This window comes from Lactuca virosa, chromosome 8, assembly GCF_052849685.1.
Source record: "Lactuca virosa cultivar CGN04683 chromosome 8, Lactuca_virosa_CGN04683_v6, whole genome shotgun sequence".
Classification (NCBI taxonomy): Eukaryota; Viridiplantae; Streptophyta; class Magnoliopsida; order Asterales; family Asteraceae; genus Lactuca; species Lactuca virosa.
The window spans coordinates 329,133,423-329,140,715 of record NC_136433.1 but is presented as its reverse complement, the minus strand read 5'-3'; the positions used below and the strand labels follow the sequence as shown (position 1 = coordinate 329,140,715).

The 7,293-nt window shown below is 35.5% G+C and overlaps 1 non-coding gene across 1 annotated transcript; it reads left to right on the top strand.

The window, feature by feature from the left end:
• Positions 1 to 1,774: 1,774 nt before the first annotated feature.
• Positions 1,775 to 1,857, top strand: TRNAL-UAA (transfer RNA leucine (anticodon UAA)). Its single transcript has one exon. It is a non-coding gene; the product is annotated as a tRNA-Leu (tRNA).
• The last annotated feature ends 5,436 nt before the right edge of the window (positions 1,858 to 7,293 follow it).

Genomic DNA, 7,293 nt, shown 5'->3' with positions numbered 1-7,293 from the left:
CATTTGAAACAACAAATTAATCGGGATGGAGTGGTTTCGCAAGGTCTCGGCTTTTAATGGGCTTGTTTTCCTTCAACTTTCGGGTGAGAAATTGTTTGAAAAATGTGTTGAGTCGGTTTTGGAAGTGTTGAGCCTAGGTGGGCTCGCTTTGCTTTTGTTCTTTCCTTGTCCTTCCACCTTTAGTGCTAAGCTACACATGTATGTAAAGGTCCAGTAAGGCTGAAGCTGTACAACATCATAGCTTTCGGATAGTAAAGCACCTAAGAATAGGGCAATAACTTGTTCTTCTTGTTCATCGGCTCCACAACACCTTCTCAACCTATCAAATTCAACAATGAACTCCTCAACAGTAGTGTTCCATTGGGACAACTTGTGATATTCTAAAAGGCCTCTTGGCAATAGTTTACAGGAAGAAATTTGGCACGTAATAACTGTTTCATCTTTGCCCAAGTCTCCACTTTCGATTTCCCTTCTTGTGTTTATTTTTTTTTTCAAATTTTCCCACCACAAATATGCATACATACGTAACTTAATGTCAACAATTTTTACCTTATAGTTGTCAGGAATGTCTTTTAGGTCAAAGACACGCTCCACTGTGTTGATCTAGTCAATGAAGTCATGGGGTTGAGCCTTCCCCTTGAATTTAGGAATATCAATTTTCATTCCCATACTGCGAATTGGGTATGTTTCATACCGCCTCTGTGGTTGTTGTCGTCTCCCAAAAGGTTTTTGACAATCGTCATCACCGAAAAAACCGATGTCTAATTTGGTTTCTTCTCCTCATTCTTGATGTTTCAATTCCAAGTCTCGGACTCGTTGTTGCAACCGTGTAGTTTCCGCAACATCACGTGGATTTCATACGTTGGATTCATTGGCTCTATCAGCGTCTCTACGAGTTATTTCGATGTCCTTATTGATTGGCAGCCATTACGATTTGTGAGCTCTATGCTCTGATACCAACTGATGCAGTTTCTATGGCAATTCAATTGGAAACAAAAACTACAGAGAATTCCTAGGAAATGTACGTTTATTCAATAAAAAAATTAAAAAAAAACAAAAAAAAAAAAACTCTCCTCACAAAACATTGATTGTGGCCAAATAAAAACTCAAAGGAAATCCTAAAAAGTATCTAACAGCCAAACGAGAAAAAAATGATTCTTTTAAACTTAAAAACAAGATAATTATAAAAATTAAAACTCATATAAACTGGAATGGTTTTGGTCCATTCAGATGGGTCGGATGGCCATATGCGGGTCGGATGGCCATATGCATCAATTTTTCTTGGTTATTTTTGGTTAAAGGCTATTTTTTGGCTATTAAATGAAAAGTTATTAAGAATATTGACTACCTTTTGTCACTTTCTCCCTTATTTATATTGTTTTTTGATATATAACGTTTCTTTGAAATTTATCTGTATGTATGTTGTGCGGTTTGACCGGATAACAAATCGCAAATTGCATTTACGCGTCGTATGGTGTGGTTTGACCGAATAACAAACCGCAATTGCATCGTAAATATATAATCCGCATTTGCAATGCAGTGTTGTCGGTTATACTGTTTATACGGTTGATCTACACCCTAGTTGATTTTAGGCTAAAATAATATAGAAAAATACGATAAAAACCATGCTCAATTGAATAGTTTGAATTGATTTTAATTCAAGACCTTTCAACTCCATAGAACATTAAATTGAGATCGTGTGTACTTTTCATTTACCTCATATTCTTACTTGCTTAATATTGAAATAAATATATAGAGAACATTTAAACAAGTTGCTGGTTTGCCCGAGAGGTTAAGGGGGAAGACTTAAGATCTTCTGCACATAAGTGCGCATGGGTTCGAACCCCATAGCCAGCATATTTATTTTATTTTATCACTTTATTCACTGCCCATTATTATCACTTATTTATAAATATACCCTCTACGGTTTGTATTTTCCAATAAGGTCACCGTAATTTCAAAAAATTGTTCGTTAAAAATTGTTGACTACCAAAGGCTTCTAGTCCAGCGTTATCCGGTGTTGTCCTCCCTCATTGAGGTTGATGGTTCAAGTCCGTGAAAAAATTTAAAAAAAAATTGTTGACTTTATTCACTGCCCATTATTATCACTTATTTATAAATATACCCTCTATAGTTTGTATTTTCCAATTAGGTCACTGTAATTTCAAAATTATGTTCATTAAAATCGATTAATTTCTTATTTTTGGCACAAATTCAACGTTGTATATTTATCTTTTGCTTAAAAAACGTGCCACGGATTGAAAATCAAAACTATCTCGAACCATTAATAAAGTTTTGTCACAGATTTTATTTTTATTATTTTTAAATACATAACAAACATATATTATAAAGGCAAAATAGTAATTTAGAACGAATAATTATAATATGACAAAGCATATATTGGGATACGAAGGGAAAAAAAAGATAAACATAAGGGTAAATTGTGCGAAAGTTATTATGTTTTTCCAAAAAAATTGATTTTGACACTGCATTAAATCTTTTTTTTTTTTTTTTCAATTTTAGCTATTTGACAGGTCAACCTAATTACCCTCTGACGTGGCATGGTACGAGCCAGTCTTTGGTAATATGACATGATGACATTATATTATTTTGTTATGTGACGCTGACGTGACATGGTGACATATCAAATTAAAAAAAAAATAGCACAAAAGACACTAAGGGAGTGTTTGACAAAAAAAAAGCTTATTACTTATTAGTTTGAACATTAGAGAACATGATTGAGAAGAGTTATAGTGACATAAATTTTAGAGATGACTTTGAGTGATAGTCTAAATGGATATTCATTTTGAGTTGAAGCATGAAAGGTTTCATATAGGAGATGGTGGTGGATTCGACAATGGGGTTAAGACCACATTAGTGCAAGTGAAGTATTCAAGGAGCATACCTCGACTAGAAAACTTCATAGTTAACATTCGATTTGTTTTAAGTAACAAATTGTCATTAGAAACATTCTGTGAAAGTGCAATCATATTGATTAAGGATTCTTGAGATCATAGAATGTCAATGCATAGTAAGAGGAAATTCTACTACATCCAAGAAAAAGGTTGATGATGGAGATCTAGTTGTGAAGTGAATATCTTTTCGATGATTCGTTCACAATAGTGATGACCGAATGAAAACATAATATGCATGCTAAAGTACATTTGGCATGAAAAATGATGACAAGTTTAGTTGTTAAGTCGCTTACACCAAAACATAGACTAAAGAACAGTGTGTCGTGTGCATATTACAAGTGTCAATTTATAGTCTAAACTAGCCAACAAGATGTCCGATATTTCCGGGATCCTCTATGACCAGCTTCATGAACGTTATTTGACCAAGTATTCCTGGTCTTTAGCATAGTTGAGATGATTATTCGTTGAGAATTGGTCTTCCCTTGACTACTTCTGCACACGTGTTAGTTATAGACAAAATATGACCGTTATAAATATTATTAAAAATAATAACGGTAATTAGTCGGGATCCTGTGGTAGCTGAGGATCCTGGATATTTGAGGATCCTGAATATTGTAAGGATCCTAGCCCTAACAGAGTGGTTGCCATATGAAGAGTACAAGAAGCAGAAAGATGAGAAGTATAGACAAACCGATCGGGGTTTTTACCAAAAAGAGCAACCACCACCTGAAAAGAAGATGGATTTTGAGCCGATACTTCATGGATTTATAAAAGCATCTGAAAAAGAGGCATGATGCTACTAACGCTAATGTGAGAAATCATCACGCTTCCATTAAAAATATCGAGACTCAACTTGGGCAACTTACAACAATTATTAATGAGAGGTTACCACCTAGAAATCAAGACCGAAAATCACAACCTCATGTAATGGCGATCTATACCCAAGAAGAGGTTCATTCTGATCCAACTATGACTCATGAAGCAGCTACCATACAGCCCAAGTCGTGTTTGGAAGAAGAGAAGCCCGGAGCCAAAATAGCAAAAAGTGAATCGTTCTCTGATGATTCACCATGTCGTGGTCTCGAGAAGACAATTTTTTTTATCTCTTTAATTCGTATCAACCTCCTTTGTGATTCCTATCTCAAGAAATCAAGCACTCTCTGGAGCCCGAAAAGAAGTTTATGGAACAAGTGCTCTCACTCTCGATAAACGCCCTATTTCTCAAGTCAATGGCTAAACTTCCCAAATTTGCGAAAGATATGTAATAGGAAGGAGTTAAAGACCTCAACAATAATGCTTAATGAGTTGTGTTCAGCCGCGATCATCAATGGATTGCCACTCAAGATGGGAGATCCAGACCAACTCACCTTGCCTTGTGAATTTGGCAACTCCACTTCTATAAATGTTTTAGCCAATTCGGAGGCAAGCATTAACCTTATGCCTTATTCTTTCTACCAAAAACTCAGATTACCAAAGCTCCAAGACACAAGGATGACAATTCAGATGGAAAATCACTCGATCACTTACCCACGAGGAATAATTAAAGACTTATTAGTAAAAGTGGGAAAGTTTGTTTTTTCGGTTGATTTTGTGGTTCTCGACATGAAGGAAGATGAATAACTTCCCATTATTTTGGGAAGACCATTTTTGAGTACCACAAGAGCTCTAGTTGATATCCACGACTCAAAGCTCACACTTCGTGTGGAAGATGACACAATTACCTTTGAGATGAGTCCAAAAGTGAGTCATGAAGCGCCAAGAGATGGAGTGTCAAAAATGGATGCTATGGAAGAGGATTTTGATGAGTTAGTTACGATTGAGAAGAAGATGGAAGAATAGTTGAAGGTTTGGGAGAAGCCCCATGGTGAAAAAGTCAAAAGTTTGAAGCCAAGAGCCTCAATTCCTATGACATTTGAGGTAATTGCATTTACTACACCCAAGGTTCTAGAGGAAGATGTAATTTATGAAATATAAGAGGACTTATATGAAGAAGTGGAGATAATTGATGAAGACATGGGTGGGGAATTATAGGAACCTACAATGGTCAAGATGGAGGTAGACATGGAAGGTCCTAAAGAAGATGACAAGAAGATAAACAAGCTGAAAAAGCAAGGTAAAGGGGTAAAGCGTAAACACGAGGAAAGTGCCAACAAAAAGAAGTAAGAGAATTCACAGAAGGCATACAAAAGAAGAGTTCAAGCTTACAAGCGAAAGTGGAAAGAACAAAAGGAGAAAAATGAGATCCCACTCCCAACCACAACAACATAGAGTGGGAAGGAGTCTGGCTCACGACTCCTCAAAAAGAAGCACTTCCTGGGATGCAACCTGATGTTTTAAGAGTTCTCATTTTCTTTCCCTTTTTTAATTTCTTTTTAGTTTTTTTAGTTTTTGTTTTTGTTGTTAGATTAACCAAATGATCATGTGTTTCTCTAGTCTTATGATTTTATTTTGTAGTGTTAGAAAGAAAATAGGTGAAGCAGAAAAGGAATTTAATGGATGAAGAAGCCATGAAATTTTTGAAGATTAAACTTGAAGACTGTGTTTTTGAATAAGTTTGGGGTTCCCACATGATGAAGAAAAGAGTTTTTGAAGAATTTTACGGAAAGAAAGATCGGGAATGGTCTTAAGCATTACAAAGAGTCGATGCATTACTTTGGATCTTACAAGATGATATGAGAAGACACCACGACGTGGACATCATCACCACTTCGTGGCATTTGATTTTATCGCGACTGCATCCGACTGACACCACGACATGGCATCACTAGACCACGTCATGTAGATTTCATATTTCGGGACCATGACGCCCATTTGCTCGACACCATATCGTGGCGTTGCTTTCCCACACCGTGGTAGAGGTTCAACACACTTTTATAGAGTGGTTCTTTGATTTATTTTGATCTGGCACATATGCATTCATAAGTGAGAAGTCCAGAAGTACTTTTTTTAGCTATTATACGAGAAGTCCAAGCTATTACCATACAAGTTTCAGAATTCGATCTCGCCACTACTACCCAATGGGAGTCTATTCCAATTCTTCATTTTTAAATTTATGTTCTTTAATTGTTTTAGCATGCAATGGGGACATTGCATCATTTAAGTGCAAGGTAGGGTTGAATTGGAAAGCAAACATTCTGATTAAAAATTGAAAAATGACTAGGATTTAAAAAGAAATTATTAGAAAGATTTGAAATAATAATCTAAAATTGAATCTAGTTAGAAAAATTTATATTGTTGTGTTGAGATCCAGGTTGCTAGTGTTGTGTGGGACGATCCAGTGCGAGTTTTAATGTTTATTTGAGCCAAAATATGTTATAGTGGATTTGTGGCTTCCGTGTCCTAGTGAAATCATGGAACAAAAACACAAGTTTTTTTAGTTCGAGGGCCACAACATGTTTAGCATCGTCTACCATAAATATATCCAGGAGAGCTTAAGTCATTGCACCTTAGACTAATACCTCTAACCAATAAGGGTTGAACTTAAGTTCTCTTGCTTAAGCATATCTTTTTATAGGATTTTTAGTTTTGAGTGAAAAAAATAGAAAAAAAAGAAAAAAAAAGGTTGCAAAAGTTGGAGAATAAGAGTCTACAAAGCTATGAAGAACAAGAAATATCATGAAGAAAAGCTCCAGATAAATCGAAGACTCAAGAATAAGGCGAAATTTTCCAAGTTATTATCTATTGTATTTTTATTTTCTAGTTTATTTTTCCGTATGTATGCTTGGGGGTTTAACCAAAAAATACCTTGAGGTTAAGAAAGTTTTATGGGGATGGATTCGGAGGGATGCATAAATTGAGTGTTGTTCAAAAGAAGTGGGGAAATGTTTATGAAGATTGTGAGTATTTAAGATTGGAGAAGTTCTTAGGAAAAATTAGACACAAATACATGTATTGCGGTCTTGGAGTAATGGAGAGGCTCAAAATGGATTGTCTTATGCGATGTTGGTAGCTAAAGTCTTGATATGATGATAATAAAATCAGTTTTGCTTGGGGGCAAACAAAATTCAAGTGTAGGGTATTTTAATTGTGCATATTTAACTATATAATCCATACATATTTCTAATACTTTTAGCTACAATTATGATTATTTTGGAACAAAAAATACTTATTATGTTTAAAATATGTTTTGTAGCGGCAAAGACTTGTTCGGGATAAAAATGAAGCATACGAGGAGCTGGAAGTAGGAAACGAGAGCTAAAACAAAAAAAGAAAACAAGATTGAAGATCACGTCGTAGTGATCTCCAACACGACGTGGTGAATGGAATATTCGCGACCAATCAGATGACTTGGCAGATACAAGATTAAATCGAAGACCACATCGTGGTGGTGGTAAACCACGACGTGGTGTACCGATTTTGACAATTATAAAATCCCGAA